General features: G+C 37.3%; 1 protein-coding gene across 1 annotated transcript in view; it reads right to left on the bottom strand.

Moving 5' to 3' along the window:
• Nucleotides 1-9,003, bottom strand: part of luzp1 (leucine zipper protein 1) — a 49,197-nt gene extending 40,194 nt beyond the window's left edge. Inside the window, exon 1 of the mRNA XM_084096553.1 lies at nucleotides 8,689-9,003. The gene's annotated coding sequence lies outside the window, so the exon portion shown is untranslated. The remainder of the gene's footprint in view (nucleotides 1-8,688) is intronic.
• Between the last annotated feature and the right edge of the window lie 10,253 nt (nucleotides 9,004-19,256).

The following is a 19,256-nucleotide window of genomic DNA, read 5'->3' as shown; positions in this document are numbered from 1 at the left end:
CATATTTTGTAAAATGTCTGTTTTTTGGGGGTTTTTGTCCATTCATTTAAAATCAGTGGGGTCCAAAACAACTTGGGCACCATTGACTTTCTTTGTATAGACAAAAACAGTTTTTCAAAATATCTTTTCACACATAAAACCAGGTAACATGGAAGAAGCACTCTCGATTTGAGTCCTGTGGTACTGTCTGAAGATCAGTCCTCAGGGCAAACTGGGACAGCTGGACTGGTTCAGTGTGTGTTTGTGTGTGTGTGTGGGAGGAGCTGCTGTAATCTTCTTGTGTTCACACTTTAACACCTCTTCCTCAAGCTGTATGTCTGTCAGCAAGCTTTCCCACTCCCTGACAGCACAAAACTAGAGACACTCAGCTGTGCACCAGATTTGGTCATCCTTCCTAAACACCTCATTATATGTCACAGTTCACAGGAACACAGAGTATTAATGAAAGAGTTAAGTAATTTTTTTCAAGATTGTGTATACTATTCCATTATAAAAATGTCCATTTTCAAGATAAACAGCTGGTTGTTAATGTCAGTGGCAGTTCTGGGATGGGAATTTGCTTACAGGCTGTCAAAAGCTAGCCAAATCCACTGATGACGTTTAACGACCATACCATTTGGTAAATCTGGTAAAAATACACAACAAATTTCACTTCCTTTTAATTTGAGGAGAAATGTCAACTCAAAGCCTCATTCTCACAGAGAAAGAAGAACAATGATGTCATGTAAAGTACCAAACTGTCCAATAATGTCCCTGTAAAACTAAAACTGCATTGAGAACTGAGATTTTGCAACAGAATGAAGACATACTGACAAAACGGTGTCAGCATCTATAAGTTCACTTGAGCAAGAATGAAAGAGAGAAAAAGAGAGGGAACAAGAGGAGTGAACCGCAGTATTTAATTTAAACCTCAAACTAGTCATTTAGCCTCTCCATAATCCCTGGGTCTGGTGCTAAGTCTGGTAATTACTCTTATTGGACACCGATAACCATCACAAGCGTTTCGCTGCATTCTTCCTTCAAGTGGAAAAGCAATCAGTAGACTGGCAAAACCAGAAGCAGGACCTGCTCATAAAGAAAAGTGGAGAGGGAGGGCAGGAATTACAGCACACCGGTATTCGTTGTTTGTTCATTGGGCAAACTGTCTTCGAATTTTCTCTTGAGCGAGAACTGCCCCTGCCTTCACACTCTCATGAACACACACCCATCCTGTTTCAGCTGACAAAGTTCACATGTACTGTTGTATAACCAAGAATAACAGCTCATCATAAAACGACCTTTGCCCTTCTAAGGTGAGAGACAAGTGAAATGGCATAGCAGGTCATGAAACACACAAGAGATAGGCAGAGATAAGCTAAGATAGAAACAGACAAAGAACAACACAAGAGTGTTGGCCGGCATTTGGCAGAAAGAGAATACATCCGGCTCTAGAATGCAGTCCAGATTTCCAGCTGAACATACACTAATACAGTGGCTCTCAGCTGAGTTTTTTTTTTCAGATGTTACAAGTGGTAACCAAACACAGTACCATTCTTAATGCTTAATGTTGTCTGGGTCATATTTTCTTTGACCTTGTGTAGTTTTTTTTTATTGATATTTTTTAAGGATGATGGACTGAACCTGTCAAATCTGCATAAATTGCTTAGCATCTACAAAGTGACAAATGAAATTGCACTAAAATACTGATGTAATATAGTATTATGCTAAATGTTTCCAATAATGTTTAAATCCAGAGAAATCAGCCATTTCAACCAGTAAAACTGCCCGTGTCATTGCGTTGCCTGTCAATGACGTCATATATCCGCATTACCTTCGATTGCCAGTTTTACTTCTGTGGAAACCAAACACCAAAGATGCTTTAATATATTATGTGTTTTATTAGGCTGGTGAACAACTGTTTGGACACCTTTATTGACCGAAATCTAATCATTGTTATATACTAGCTCAACAAGGTTAGTCTTGGTTTTCTTGATTTACCACAAGTAATATGTTTGTACTAGGGCTGGACAATATTAGAAAAAACTGACATTGTGATATTTTGTTTTTCTGCAATATATCTTGCAATATAAAAACAGTTTCACTAGATGACTTGAATAGCTCGATTTGGAAAGAATTAATCATTCTAGAATGATTGACGTGATTTTGTAGGGGAGTGAATCTGCATGGAAAATAATAAACAAATTGCAAGCAATAGATAAATACAATAGAACAAAGATACAAATTAAATTAAGTGCTTTATGTTTTTTCAGTCAAGTCTAACAGTATTCAGGTACAGAAATTGAACAATCAAATGTAAAATAACACTGCATAGTGTATAGGGATGTCCCGATACCACTTTTTTCAGAACGAGTCCGATACCGATACTTTAATTTTTGATACTCGCCGATACCGATACCGTAACCGATCCCAATTATTTAATCCAATTTTGATACTACAACAAAAACTACCAGCCTAATTAATGTGAATTTAAAACAAGTAAGCAGTCAGTAACAAAATAAGAACAAACAATCGAATTACAAATAGGACAAAGAAATAAAATTGAACAAAGAAAGGCTACAAATGAAATAAACAGTGTTTTAAAGTTTTTCAGGTAGATCTAACAGGTACAGAAATTTGAATAAAGTAATCAAATGTGAAAAAAGCATATTCATTACTGTATAAATAATATATAGATAGATATTTTTGTAAAGTTGAAAAGGGTAGCGTATTTAGTCAAGAGCAGTGAGTATTTTGTTTGATTAAAATTAAAACACAGTAGCAGGTTTATCAAACTGCTGCCCCTTTAAGACCGAATGCACGGACCGCATTTGAACAGGGCTACGTTCATCTGAGATATAACCGACTTTGTTTACTATAGGATACTCGCCACGACGGGCGTTATTACATAATTTTGTGTGAATTCGTCCGTACAAGCGCAAGACGTGAAAGACAATTTAATTCAGTATTCGCGCGCTGAGACGCTGGTTTGCGAGGCGAGCGCTTTGGATGTTTGCGTTCATGGAACTTCTTGACCTGCACACGTCCTGAAATATTGTAGGGAACCACTCATTATACATAAATCAGGTAACAGTTCATGTTTTACTTTACTTGCATATACGATTTAGTTTTCATCCAAATAACATGTGCTGAGTGAACGATCAGCAATCAAGAGCATTCAACAGAAGTGTGCTCTCTCTCTCTCTCTCGTCAGTTAACGTTAATAATAATCTACATGCCTCGTTTTATTTTCTTTGCCATTGACATCCGACTGAACAAACTTTCCACTGATGTCTGTTTAAAGGGATGTGCTCGCAATATGTACGCGGTATCGGTGCGTGGTATCGGCAAATTTTTATGAGTACGAGTATATGAGGACAGTATCGGCCCGATCCCCGATGCCAGTATTGGTATCGGGCCATCCCTAATTGTGTAACACTGCAATTCATCTTTGTTAAAAATACAAAAGTGATTTTCTCTTTGTATTTTGATTAACATTAAAAACAGACAGCAGCAGGTTGCGGGCTGCTGTCACTTTAAGAGCTAATGCATGGATCCAATATAATGATACATCTGTTTTCTTTCTCAGTTGTTTAGGTTCACATAAGCTATTTGTGACTGTTTACAAGGACACTCGCTGAGACGGGTATTTTAACATTATTTTGCGTATGTGTGCATTTAAGCAAAAATAGAGGAAGAAGAGATCGGAATTCGGTGTACGCTTGCTGTGTGTGCTGCTCTGTGTCTGTGCGCACAGAAAACAGCCCATGAGTTCTCTTTTGCGTCTTCTTGAGCTCTAATGGCTTTAAATTGCTTGAATGTTTAAACTGACGGGATCTAAAAACACATGCAAATGATAACCTTTCACTCTATGATGGCTAAACTTTGCAGTTAATCCAAGAATCATGTGCATTTCGAACCATGATGCCTGGTCAATATGAATCACAGATCAACTACGATCCCTATACTTTACATCGCACATGTGACTTTTCGCAGATGCACACATGATATCGATGCGAAAACAATTTATCATGCAGCTCTAGTTTGTGCCATGCCTCAGAGACAACACTATTTTGACAAGCAGCTAACATGGCATAATCAGAAAGAGCTTTATTTGTAGCAACAACAGTAATAAAGCATTTTCTTCAACATAGCCTACCATATATTTTATAATAATTGCATGCCATTTAGCAACACAAGTCATCCAGCTTTTCTTAAAGGTATAGTGGAGGATCTTTCCGAATTTTAGATAAGACCCGCCCTCTCCACTTTTTGAATAAGTTTGATTGATTCACCAGAATGATTGACAATTAGGAGGACCAATAGTATAGGTGATCCACCCGGAAGTAAAAAATCCTCCGCTATACCTTTAATATAATATTCTAATATCAATCTAGCTTAGTGTGCAATACTGTGTCTCATACCAGCCACAGAACTAACGCACAGAGTAACTTTAACATAACTTTCAACACTCGAATATATTGTAGTATGATTGCTTTGACAAAGTTAAAAAGCGCTGTGTTAACCAACAATTTTAATTCGTCAAATAAAGTGACATGTATAAGTAATTCGGCACTTGTGGCCATTTCATTAGAATTAAATAAAATAATGTGAATATAAGTGATCAAAAGTAACTGTAACAAAGTTAAAGTTCAGGGAAGAAGGGGGCGGACATTAACCGTAACTTTAATCGTAAAATAAACAACTGCTTCAAACCACAGTAACGTTAATAAAACTTTAATACATTAGCTCATCCATGAACATAATTTCTGCCCAATCCCATCGGATTGCTTTCCATCAGCTGTGGAGGTGAAGACAACAACTCCAATGATTTCACGCTCATTCACGGCGTCATCAAGCTACGCCTTTGTTTTTGTTTTGAATAAGTGACCTCTAGCAGCAAAACTTACATATTGTGCCTTTAAGACGTACTTAAATTAAAAAAATATTCCATTTAAAATAAATGCAGTTCTACTTTCTTTTCTTTACAAGAAAAAATGCATCCGTTTCTAGACAACTATTAGAAGCAGTGGATATATTTAATATATAATAAAAACCCCAGCCCTGAGGACCACTGCTCAAGAAACTGTACACAAGTGAAACAGCACAATCTTAAATTCAAACAACATTAAACTACTTTCAACTGCATTTTTAAAAGCTTTAACTCTAGACAATAAAGAATCTCGCCTTGGCAATCCCTTTGACTTCCATTCAGAAACCAACACCTATACTGTCTCTCTTTCTTCTCTAGTCAGTCACTGAACACATCTCAAACTAAAGATCAAAGCAACTCACAGGAAAGTGCAAATATTTGATCTTGACTCCATAAAATTCCAGGGTATTCAAGATAGTCTAAGTCTAAAGCTAAAAGAAGTCTTGTAAAAGTTAAGTGCCAGTAACTATAGCGGTATTTGGTTGAATGAGCTAGTTTATGTTCATACTAAACACAAATAGACAAGTGTTCTAGAGTCACTATGACAGGCGCTGCTTCTCAGACCTTACTGGAAATCCGTCAGTGCTCTGCATTTGAGTCTGGGACAGGTCATGGCAGGTCCTCTCTGTACTCATCTTCCCTCTATCTGCTTTATGGGCCCCACCTGCCTAATGTAATGGAGCTTATATGGGGGTTGCCGTTCTCTCTGTGCTTAGTGTTTCATTTTTCTGTCATCCCCCACCCCCCAATGCAGCTTACCTGACAAATGCATACTCGTGTGTATATGTGTTAGCAGTGTTTTGTTCATAAAGAAATCAGTATTTTTAATTAAATGCTTTTTCACAAACCGACTCATTTTTTTCATTCACTTTAGTCTGTCTCTCGACTGCTTTCTTGCCTTTAAAGATGAACTATAGTGCATTAGTACAGTAGAACGAACATCATTGGTTGGATCTATTGAATGAAGACATTCCCCTTCACTGCAAGTTATTAGTTGTGTCCCAAATGATTTACAATGTACTTTAGTGTTTAGTTAAGTATATGAAGTGTCCATGCAAATGTAGTCATGCAAAGAAAATGTATTCATTCAAACTATGTAGTCTCACGTAGTCAGATCTACAGTATATAGTCTAGTGTCTCAAATAGACCTTATAATCAAACTATCATAACAATATAATTTCAATGATCTCACCTGTTGACATTATGCGGGTGAATTTCAGAGCTGGTGCAAACATATCCACATCGCTATGTTCAGATGCTTTCTTAACTACTGTTAGCGTTTTTTTCACCGCTGTCATTTTTGTTGTGTTGAGAGGAAAGCGCACAGCACATATTTACATTCATCTAAACATCGCTCTCAGCGTGGGCAGCGTCTGGATGTTTGTTAACAGCATATCACTGCAAAGGTATTTCCAACCAGTTTTTTTTATTTCTAAGCTAAGAACGAAAAAGAACTTTGCAGTGATTATATCGGGGCCTATAAGTTGCTAGCTGCAGTTCACATAACGGCCACCAGTGTTAATAATAACAAGGGTTTCTGAATTCTACCCAAATGTGCCACACAAGTCCTGAAAAGTGAAGCCAAAACGTTTCGATCACCCCTGGGTGGCTGGACCCAGTATAGGTCATAAACCATGTCTCTCCATGTCATCTAATGGGACGTGAAACAAACTAAACAATCAAATTACACTTTAAATAAATTTCATCCAAAGATGGTTTCTGTCATTTTAGGTAGTTATGGCATTGAAGTTCAAATGTTTTTTGTTTTTTTCATAAATTTGGTTTAAGTTAGTTATTTGATGCTATAAAACCGAGAGTGTGATGTCATGATTGACAGCTGAGATTGACAGCTTCTCTGAGCAAAGTAGCACCAACAGACTTTTATCAGGATTTTTGGGAGAAAATTGGAGCTTTAAATGTAATTTCTACATTTCCATATCTGTTTATTTCACACCGACATAATGAGTTGTTCTGCAGTAAACTGTACTAACCGTTTCTGCGGGAGTGTGGGCGGGGCCTTGATACCATGGCTCCACTTCACGCTCACTACTGCGCAGACTCGGTCCCGAATCAGCGCCATATTGGGGCATTGGCGGCTTCACTGTTCTACAATGGAAGCAAGTGAAGGTGCGTCGTCCATCTTATTTTTTAATTTTTTTACAGTCTATGATTCTACCGATAACCCCTTTAAATAAGAGCATCTTCTGGGTTTTTGAAGTGCACGTTTTCTTGCAATGTTGCAATTTCAGTATATACACACGACGCTACTCACACTATTTATACTACAAAACGGCATAGAAAAGTGCATAAGTATGAAAAGAGTGACAAACCTGGGAAATGTTTGTTTCGTGAACAATCAAATTAACAAGGACATTTTTCATTTGTGAACAAATCAAATTTAATGTTTTTTTTTTTTTACATTTCAAATCTGATGACTCCCATTACATGATGGGATAGAGAAGTAATTGCCACATATTTAAGTATTAAAGTATGATTTTGCTACCGTTTCATAAATACTGCGTATTCCGCCATTCTGCTTATCTGGCATACTTTTTGCGTACTATGTAAGTATGCAGTGACTCAGTTCTCGCCACCTACGGGCGAACCGATGTAACCTGCAAAAAGAGTCACTCAACATATCAGAACAAACCTTTTTGGTGTATTCAAAGGCTCGAATCACTGAGATGAATAAAATGTATGTCTATAATCTCATACATGTACACAGTCAACACACCAATATGCACAGACTGCCAAAACACATGAGCTAGCCTCAATCTTCCTGACCTCTACCAAAGTCCCTTTAGGTATATAAAGTCTTTGCCTCTACTCGAGTCAAAAATAAACACAGATTTTTAGGCCAAGGCAAAAACAGGACTTTCCACTTCTAATATAGGCCTAAATATGAGCCATGTAAGGTTAAGTTTCTGCTTAATGACATCAAAAGCGTTTAATTGTGCCTGTCATCGTGTGTGAACGCACCTCGCATCTCTAATAACGGCTGTCAACATTAATAGCAACAGCTTGAAATACATTTTCTATTCGTGTACGTGCCGACAGTAGTGCAGGTCGAGACACACACTGCGTCAAAAAAGCTACACGTTACGATACAGAAATATAAATTTAACACGGTATATCTGACAAGCGACCATGAGCTTCATAATCACAGTCCCACTCCGGACTTGCCGGGGGAGGGGGGGAACTGTAGGAATAAAATCTAATTTTTTAAACTCTAACCGACCCAAGTTCTCAAACTCTGCGCTATTTTTCTTAGAGAAAGCGACTTTTCCTGTTTGAAAACAAAATTCTAGAATACGTCGGGTGTAACGTTACGTGGCGAGGAATTTAAATCGATTTGACATTTCAATGCTCGCGCGCGACAAACTAACTTAAGTGCAAATAGAGCGTAAATGTAAACTTTATTTCGCTACATAGTGCGATGCTGCTCACAATCACAATCATACTGAGGGAATCTCTGTTTCAGCCTCCTAAAATCAGAACATACTCCATTACATCTCGACTACTAAACATCCGTCGTTTGGAAAGTCCCGGTTAAAGTTTACAACCGCATCGCTACGAAGCTGTTTCCTACATCAGCCACAAAATAGCTTGACTAAAATCACCGCAGTCCGGCGTATCGAGCTCCTCCGTTGCAGCGAACAGGAGGGGGAGGAGGGTGGCAAAGTTGCCGCAGTTTGGAGTTGTGTCTGGGGGCAATCTTCGACCATTCAGCTCCCCTTCCACTAAACTATCTTAATAGCCCCGCTTCGGATTTCTCTTACCTTGAGCACCAGGAGAAGAGTAGTGAGAATTTTTCGGAGGTAGCTCTCTGGAAGGGCAAACTACTCAGTCGCGTTTGACTTTTTGAGGATGAATAGCTAGATCAGCTCTCCGCAGGGTCCTCGCTAGTTCCTTCACTCACCCCCTCCCTTGCGCCGCAAGATCAAACCATCACATTCCTTCGACATCCAAACAATGAAAAAGGTGGGTTTTCCTTTGCCAAGAAAGACCCACCCCTAGAACGACTACACCGCCTGTGACCGCAGAAAGAACGCCCTACCCGGGTAACACAGTCCCGCCTTCCCCGAGCAAAGAGTGAAAGAGTGGATCAGTCGAGAGCTCTAGAGGAAGCTTGAGGAATAACGGAAACTGAGTTCACAAGCTGGACTTTATTTTTTAGCACTAATCAATACAGGTGTTAAAACATTTAACGCCATTTCCGTTATTCCTCATGCAATATATATAAGTGAGTTAAAAAAAAAATACAATGGATAATTCAAAAACGTAAATAAAAAACAACATGACAACAGCAATATTCTCTGTATTGACATAATGAGTGTCGTCACTGCAAAGGTGAGCACTGCAGTGTCCATTCCGCTGTCAGGCAATGTTGCAGTAAAAAAAGAAAAAGCTTTAAGCCATTCCTTGTAGCATGCAAATATATCATATGCTTCTAAATGTTTTAAATGGTATTTAATTCCAATATGAATGATATGTAATACATTTTAATTGTAATAATTGCACCATACCAGAAAAAATATATTAACATTACCACCCACGAATAATATAACAAATATAATAATAATATTATCTTATACCCTTAACTGTATTGTTTTATTCAAAGTCATATCTTGATTATTATTGTTTTTGTGTAAAAAATATTGTAGTTTTTTGTGTATTGTGCTTGCAAAGCAAAGAACTTGATCTGTTACCCAAAGGCAACAGTGCATTAACTAGGGGCCGGGCTAAATTAAACATATTTCCTAACCCTTTAAACACTTAATAGTGGTCAGAAATAGTGCACAAAAAAAAAAAAAAAAAAACACCAGTCCAGTAGAAAGCTGACTTTACGTTTCCAAAGTGGGATCTGAACCAGCATTTGATTGCTGGTGTAGAGCCTCAACCCGCAAGCAACCACCAAAATCACAAACACCCTTATATTTTTAGCAACTACACTGTTTCACCAAACTTTGATTGCATTCTTTTTACTCTTCATTAGAGTCATTTCAAAGCAACGCATAGTGGTTTCTCATTAGAAAACCAACTCTCTCGCTCCACTTTTTTGATGTTGAGAAGAGAGAAGGCGTGACTGTTATTTTCAAAAGAGAATTCAGAAACATTTATATCCGCTCCAAATGCACACAATCCTGTTTTTGGTCCAAAAAGAAAGGAAAGCATTTATTTCTGAAAGCAACAAGTATTAGTGCGGTGGCCAAGTTTTATTCTTGTGCTGCAATTTACTATTTAAGCACTCAGTGAACTCAGTGAACCATTATTACAACATGAAAAGTGTATGACCAAGTCAGATCTGCCCACCATGGTAAGACAAACACTGCGGTCATGTACTGAGGTCCATGTGTAGGGACTGAAATCTATAATGAATAGGTTTAGTTGCTTTCAACGTATTAAAATAAGATAAGAGCAATCAATGAACCAGGCTCACTTTATCACAGTCCAAGCTTCATATATGCTCTGTTGGGGATGGATGGCAGTTAAAATTACTCTTTCTCCAGTGGCAGTGATCCTAAATAAGCACATAGCAGAAATAAAATGCTATAAACAGCCTGCTAGCTTCAGAGTGGCTGAAGTGTAACCAACCAATAGTTACACCTGCCATAGTCAAGGATAATCTTCACCATATGCGTTTGACTTGCCTGTTTTTGGAATCTTATGCTGTATTATATTATCCTATTTATGTTTTTGCCATATAACAGTATTTTTTATCATTTAACTTTGCCTATTTCAAATTTACACTTTACTGGATTATATATCTTAGTTAACTGTCTCTTACTGCATGTTGCAAACATCAAACATTAGTTTAAGAGGGTTACTTTGCCATATAGGACATGAGTCAAAATCTGGAAATTAAATGTAACAAAATCATGTAAAAATGAATAATCTTTTATTGTAAAATGAAACAACAACAAACAAACAAGAGAAGATAGTATTTAAACATTTTATAAAAATCACCTGTCAAGTTTATAATATACATGACATCAGCATATAAGAATCAAATTGGAAGACCACAGGGACTCATTTCAAGATCACTCATTTAACAGTTCATTTATTGCCAAAATTATGAAATAAAAGATCAGCCATGAAAAGAAAATTATTGATAATATTCAAATCAGGAATCAGAATGTGTAGTTTGTGCATAAAAAATGTCCGCAAAACCAACATGTTGAACGATGTTCACTAACACAGCAAAGTTTTTCATTTAGATTGCCGTTTATTGTCTTTAGCATGCATTGTGAATTATTTCACTCAGTTCCTTGATCATTCCGAACAAATTTATTCTCGCGTCACGTGCGTTATGTATTTTGCACGTTATCGTCTCTGACAGACAGCATGTTGAAACCGCTCAGGCTGCCATTTTCTCCCTCTTCTCGGAAAGCAATAATGCATTCAAAACATATGGTTGTGTGAGTTTTCCAGGAAACATGTGTACTCGCTGGACCTCTGCTTCTCGTAAATACTACCGTGTGTATTGTGCACGTTATTTTTTGACAGACATCGATTTTGTGATATTCAAATGATGTGGATTTGAAAACAGATTAATCGAAAGGTAATAATTATTTATTTCTTAGCCAGCAAGTTTTAAGTGAAGAGATTGATGCCCATGATTGTGTTATGTCAATGTTTTTAGTTCTAATATTCCAACCGTCAGCCAGCCAAATTTATGACGGACGTGATAACGTGCGTAAGAGGTGAACTATGTTTGAATTTTATAAAACGTGCTGGAAAAGTTCACTATACTTTATTATTATTAGACTATACATTATTAGACTATTATTAGACTATACATTTTATTTTCATTATACTTATTTCATTATACTTATTTTACGGATTGAAGTTTATTTCGTGGCTTAAAGGGTTAGTTCACCCAAAAATGAAAATTCTGTCATTAATTACTCGCCCTCATGTCGTTCCAAACCCATAAGACCTTTGTTCATCTTCGGACAGAAAGCTCTCAGATTTCATCAAAAATATCTTCATTTGTGTTCCGAAGACGAACAAAGGTCTTATGGGTTTGGAACGACATGAAGGTGAGTAATTAATGACAGAATTTTCATTTTTAGGTGAACTAACCCTTTAAATAAATGACCTGTTTCTCAGAGACTGACATAGGCTATTTGGCTTATCAAAAATGTTACATTCAACTGTCACAAATTTGTTGACTTTTGAAAATCAAGATAATTTTTTACCCGTGAAAATGCAGATCCTGTTGCAAATTTTTTTAAACTGATGTTCCATTATATAATATTCAGTGATGACTTCTACAGAAAGTTAGAAAGTTTGAAATTAATAACTACAGCAAAATATCCAGCTATCCTAATAATATAACAATATAATTACCTATTATTTATCTGCATATCTGAACACCTGTAGTTATGAGTTTGAACGTCAAGGGATAAAGCACAAGTGGCTTTCAGATCTCTCTCACTCCTACACAAGCTGTCATCGGTTAAATCAAAACAAAGTCCTTCACTCTTCAATTATTTTTGACTAAGGCCACTGCATGTCACAGCAGGAGAGACTGTAGGTGGGGAGAAAATCCCAAGTTCGCACTGTTTGGTGAACGGTGTGCTAAATATGTGGGAAAATTTGTTCTTACATAATACTACTAGGGTGAAGGTGATTTCTCCAAGTACAACATGTTCCTGGATCACCAAAATGTTGATCCAGGAACATATTGTACAAACACTAACCCATTCCAATCAACCAATCAGATTTGAGGGACAAGTGTACAGTTTTCTCAAGTTTAGGCTTACAACAAGGGTTAGGGGCTTATGCACCATTCTTATATAATTTCTCTCTGATTTTAGGGGTAAGTTATGGGTGGGATAGGGTTATCACAAAATTTTCGTAAAGAAATATGTTGATCCAGGAAGATATCTACTTGGCAAAAGCATGGTGACCACCATAATAGACATTGACTTGAACCCCCCCCCCCCCCCCCCCAACCCCCCCTTTCACAAAATAATATACACAATTAGTATATGCTTTGCTTGCAAGGTGGAATTACTTTGGGGGAAAAAAAAAAAGTATAGGCTATGGAGATCGCAGACACAATATTTAATTGTTCTGTCGTTCTCTCACCATAGGATCTTGAGGCCCTTACTTCACATTGCGAGATCACAACAAGTTAATATGACGTTCCCAATAATTAAATATTTCGTAGAAGCAACATATTATCACGTTCCCACAAGTTTATATATCGTGCCAACAACGTGGACCGAAGATGTCCCCTCCCGGTCACTGTACAGTTGAATCCCATAAAATCTGTTCAGTGGTTGTTAAATCATTGAAAGAACAGCCTCAAACGTGTGAAATGCATGCTTTAAAACAGCATGGCATGATGGGACATGCCCAGGTATCCATCAGTGTGTCACAACACAAGAGAGAGGTCTTGAGTGCTGGCATATTTTTCACTCTCTCCCACATTCAAATGTCAACTTGCAGTTATAAGGAGAAGAGATTTTTTTTTTACTGAGTGAAATAAAAGCTGTTTTATCTTAAGTGCTGAGCTGTGAATCATCCTAAATATACCTGGACACTCAGAGGAGCCTCTAGGTGTATTGAAACTCTCAGCCAAACAATATCAGAACTAAGACGCCTCACCGTCATATCTCTCTCTCACTATTGTTTACGGCACAGCCCTGAGACGTAAGCAAACCATGTGTTGTTATGTCATCTCATCGCAAGGGGTGTTTGTGTGCTGTAAAAGGTGTTCACCAGAATGTGCTTCAGCTTTTTCTGGAATGTGGCTCCGTCTATCTCCATAATATCGCATGATGCCTTTGGGCTGCAGGCCAACATTCCCCAAAGAGCACCTGGGTGAATTTGCTCCATCGCTTTTCTAGATTCCATCTGCAGGACCTGCCCTCTGTAAGAAATGATTGAAGTTTTGAGAATTGCAATGAAATTGATGGTGTGTTGCCCAGACAGAGTGCATTTTAAAAGTATTCACTCATTAGTGTGGTTTCTCAGTTATGTGGAAATAATTTCATTAATAACATAATTGTGAGTGTGATACAGTTAAATAAACAAGAAGCTAATTCTGAGTACATAAACTTACTGAATCAACATTGAACTGACTTGAGCTGAATACTGCCGCTTGTAGAGCTGCAAAGCTAAATTGAACTTGTTTCATAATTGATGAACTTTTCAACACTGACAAAGTTATTGAACTGAATTTAAAACAACATTGAACTCATCTGAGCTGAATAATGATGCTATTGTCTTTTTGTAGAGCTCTTTACTGATATTGAATTTGTTTTTTCCTGTTTATTAATGTGAAGTTGCTTTAAAACAATCTGTAGCCTATTATAAAGCACTATATAAATAAATGAGAGTTAGGTCCCGTTTACACGAAGGGAAGACGCAGATATTTCCCTGCGGTTTGGCCTCTCATTTACAAGAAAACCCCGTTTTTATCACAGAAAACTATTATTTCTAAAAACTCCGGCCAAAGTGGAGATTTCTGATAACGCCGGTTATGTGTTGCCATGTCAACTGGGAGAAACAGGGTTTTAGGTTCTCAAACGTCACATTATGCGCCAGAAAATGCTTAACGTCATGTGAGTCTTCTCCGGGTCTGGCGGTACCACTTTTAGCATAGCTTAGCATAGATCATTGAATCGGACAGGACCATTAGCATCTCTCTCAAAAAAATGACCAAAGAGTTTCGATATTTTTCCTATTTAAAACTTGACTCTTCTGTAGTTACATCGTGTACTAAGGCGCTGCGTCATATCATTACACCTTCATGGTATGGCAGCAAAGTTTCTTGATTATTACACAGGGATGAGAGTATAGTTCCTAGCCATATCAGCCTAGAAAATCGCAACTTTTCATTTTCCGTCGGTCTTAGTACACAACGGAATCTTTGGTCATTTTTTTGAGAGAGATGCTAATGGTCCTGTCCGATTCAATGATCTATGCTAAGCTATGCTAAAAGTGGTACCGCCAGACCCGGAGTTCGGCTGAATGAATTCGAAAACGGTAAGACTCAACTGTTTAACTCTGGCGGAGTTGTAAAATGAGCCTATTTCCAAAAAAGTGGAGTATCCCTTTAAGCCCTCAGTTCCTGTCAGTTTTCTTGACTTGACATTTTAGACACACTATTGCCAATTACTTCCGCGATCAAAAATAGTTCCAAACGAAGCCACAGCAAAATTAATTTTATATGTCTCCAAACAGCACGCAGTTGTGGTTTAATTCAAGAATGAATCTGTATTTTTGCGAGTTGGTTCAATGAATGATTCAGTGATTCATAACGACAGTCACCACCTTCTAGTGATGTAACCTGCTGTTGGACTGTATCAGGACAGACAGATAGACGGACGGATGGATGGATGGATGGATGGATGGTTGGTTTGCTCCAGCAGCATGTTTCTCATCTCTGTTGCAGGCATTATCATAACAAACAGTAGTTTGGTTAGAGACTATCATTAACCTTAATCCAGGATTTAGCTTGTGGCTCCATCAGGGCTAGGGCTGTGTGTCTGTGTTGTGTGCATGTTGTTAAAGTTAATATCTATTAAAAAATAAAGTAGCATTGCATGAGGAAACGTACATCAACTTAAAAAAAAAAGAAGTATTTTACTTGTGTAAAAATACTTTCTCCCTCTCTCTCTCTTTCAAATTTATGACCTTTGTCTTTTAACAGGAAAGGAAAGTGGCATAATTTTGAGAATATTTGTTGCTGTTTTATTATTTTATTTTCTTACTCTATCCTCTGCAGAATGGGATCATTATTGACCGTCTCTGACTTATGTGAGCACTGTGAGAGAACATATAAAAGGAATTATTGTAGCCTGCCTGAAGGGGGAGTGACTGCTCTGTCTGATTTTCTGTTGTTGCATTGCCATAACTAAACATTCTATGCTAATATTTCTGTGCTGTTGCTTGTTTTACTTGAATTGCAAATATGGATAAATATATAATTCACATTTATAGGGAAGCTGTATATTGAGCGCTACTACATTTGTTGTGATATTTTATTTTTATGTTCACAGTTAGTTTGGTGATTTCCAAACTAGTTTGGGGTCCATGGGGTCCTAACTGGGAATTACAGATTGTACAGAATTAGCTTTTTGTTGTTGTTGTGATTTTTATTTTTTTTTTGTTATATTTGTGGAATCAATACAGAAGTAAATGAATAAGAGACAATAATCTTGATAACTTGGTGCCCCCATGTGGCCACTATGACATATGTAGCTTGAAGAGAGAGAGCGAGAGAGACATCTTATTAGGTGGACAATGCATGATTGCATGCTTCTATTTTTCATACACTTTAACAGGCACTTCAACAATTTTTTAGAGCACATTTTGAGTTAATACATCATGTTAAAATGTTCATAATGTGGGTTTCTCATTTGGGTGCTGTATGTTTACCACTTTGCAAGAATTTATCATATTCAAATTGATATGTTGAAATAAATTACAACTTCCCTTACAAAAAAGTCCAGTTATGTAATTTCAAGTATAAAATACCTAAATAGGAACATAGTATATACTTAAAGTGCAAAAATAATTTATAAATAATAAACTCTAAGTATGATGTTAGGTTCACTTAAAGAACTTACAAATATACTTGCATTATAAAACTACTAATCTATAGTTTACACTTCAAAGTGTTCTTCCATAAACTGAAAAATGTGTTACAAGTATTAAACTAGTAAACTACTTTTTGAGTAGGGTGGTGGGTGCCAAATTTTGTTTAACAGTTTTCTCCTGGTTTGGTTTAGTTGGGGAGATGGGGAAGTTCCCCGTTCATTTATTTATTTTTCCTTTGTTGAGCAGGTAAGTTAGTTTTTCTTTAACCATATAAAAGAATCAGATTTTGTTTGTTTTAGCATAAGACTGAGACTATATGACTACTTCTGTTTGTTCTTTATTTCTTACTAAAATAAAAGACTAAATTTTATTTGACCAGATTAAGTGTCTTGGTTGGAGACAGGAAAACCTACTTGTTTCTCTCAAATTATTTAACCTGCATGGTTCGTCGTTCCTAATACCCCTAGACTGGGGAGTGACATAACAATTGGGGGCTCGTCCTACTGTAAATTGTGTAGATTGTTGTGATCAAAAATCTTGAAATTTGGTAAGTTCTTTTCTTCCTTATTATTTCCATAACTGTTTGACTGTTTTCAACTGTGGAGGGAAGTATGGTGGAGCGGCAAAATGGAATTCGATTTAAAATTCGTTTACCCTTTCTCCTTCCACTGAGGTTTTCAATCGTTGTAGAAAGGAAGATCTGCTTTTGATTGCAGACTTCTTTTAATGTCGATATTCCAAAAGAGTCTACAAAGCAAGTCTTTGAAGAGGACTTGTTTGGAAAACTTGTGAAGGCTGGTATTTTGCCAGGACATTCAGAGGGCAGTGCTGAGGAACAACCTGAGGCAACAGTTGAGACTGTAACCAAAGCGGTTCTTCTCAACACTGGGACGGAAGGCCCACAGGATCCTTTGTTAATGTTAACTTAAATAATTAGACCTCATGATAAAAAAGCAAGAATGAGAGTCTCAGATGATAATGCTTCGTGTTGTTGAAGCTGAGGCAGACAGAGACATTACATTGCACAGATTGGACCTGGAGGATCAGCGGCTAGACAAAAAGCCTGTGCCAATGTCTCAATCTAAATAAATAAAAAACCCTCTACTTCATTGCCTTTGTCTGTATTTAGTCTCGCCTTCTCTGACGACTCTGATCACAGATCCTCTAAGTTCGATTCCAGTTAATTAATCAAACTTTGCACCGTTTAGAGAAGCAGAAGTCAACTGCTTTTTATTTTGTAGCTTTCGAGCGTGTAGCAGGTAAGTTAAAATGGCCTAAAGACATTTTATATGGGCTTTATTGTTGCAGTGTAGTTTTACTGCTAAGGCACAATAGCTTTGCTCTGCCTTACCATTAAAACAATCTCTTGACAATGACTTGGTGAAGTCCACAGTTTTATGTGTGTGTAAGGGTGGAATTCCTGCAGAGGTTCAAGCTGCAAGACTGCTGAATGACTAAAGAAATGTTATTAGCAAGATGGAAGAAAACTGTACATTTCTTGTCTATTCCACCCACTGCCACTTATACCAACGACGGAAATAAGCGCAGTTACAATAGCTTAATATGTTGGAGAGCGTTGCTATAGAGAGTGACAATATTGTATTGCAATAGGTAGCACCTCAAAGTCAATACAAAATCAGAACTAGTTAGAACATTAGTTGTAATTGAAAATTGAAAATGTGTTATTTTTACTCTCACACAACCAAAGTCAAAGGGGTATGGCAACACAACATACAACATTCAAAAACACAGGACAGAACGTTTTAGTACACTGTGTTTCAAGGTGTTATCATGTTAGGCCTAAAAAGAGAAATAAGGTTAGATGTTAGAAACATATTAGTTTAATATACAGTTTACTATTTTATCTATTAAAGGGGTGGTATAATGCCCTTTTCAACAAGATATAAAATAAGTCTCTGATGTCCCCAGAGTGTGTATGTGAAGTTTTAGCTCAAAATACCCCACAGAATGATATTTTTATATAGCATGTTAAAGTTGTCACTTTTTGAGGGTGAGCAAAAACGCCTCGTTTTGTGTGTGTCCCTTTAAATGCAAATGAGCTGCTGCTCCCGGCACAGGGGGCGGAGCTTCAACAGCTTGTGTCCTTTTACCTCACACACACATGCACTGAAAATTTCTAAAACTTTCAGCCTTTTATGTTCAAACCGGAGTCAGAAAGATGGAGAGACTCAAGAAGAAGTGACAACATGTACACAACATTTCTGAATATTAGTTGATGAATTTATGTAGCTTATGTGTAATTATATTCTAGTCATTGATTAGCATATTCTGTCTTGATAATCTATAAATAGTGTTCCCGAGGGCGGGGTTTATGTAAATATTGGGGTTAGTGATGTCACTAACCCGGGAAGAAGCTCATTGTAGTTTCTACCAGCCGTTTGTTGTAGTCCTTAAAAAGCAATTTCTGTAAAATTAAATATCTCCCTTTGCTTTGAACTTTGAGCGTTGTAACTTTGCAGATGTTGTTTATGCTCAAACAACAACATTACACACTAACTAAAGTTAGAAAAGTGAAATCATAATCAACCACTCCTTTAAAAATCCACCACACACTCTTTGTTGGTTTACCTACTAAATCTATAAAATGGCTGCAGTACATCCAGAATTCAGCAGCACGTGTGCTTACATACACTTCACCACGTCAGCACATTATAGGTGTGCTTTATAGCTTGCATTGGCTTCCTGTTCAGTCGCATATTGCTTTTAAAACTCTCACACTAACATAGGCTATGTGTGAGGAGACTGGCCAGCAATCAGTTTCAGGTGC

Source organism: Abramis brama, assembly GCF_963993115.1.
Source record: "Abramis brama genome assembly, chromosome: 21".
Classification (NCBI taxonomy): domain Eukaryota; kingdom Metazoa; phylum Chordata; class Actinopteri; order Cypriniformes; family Leuciscidae; genus Abramis; species Abramis brama.
Note: the sequence above shows the minus strand (reverse complement) of the source record. Positions and strands in the feature narration are given on the sequence as shown.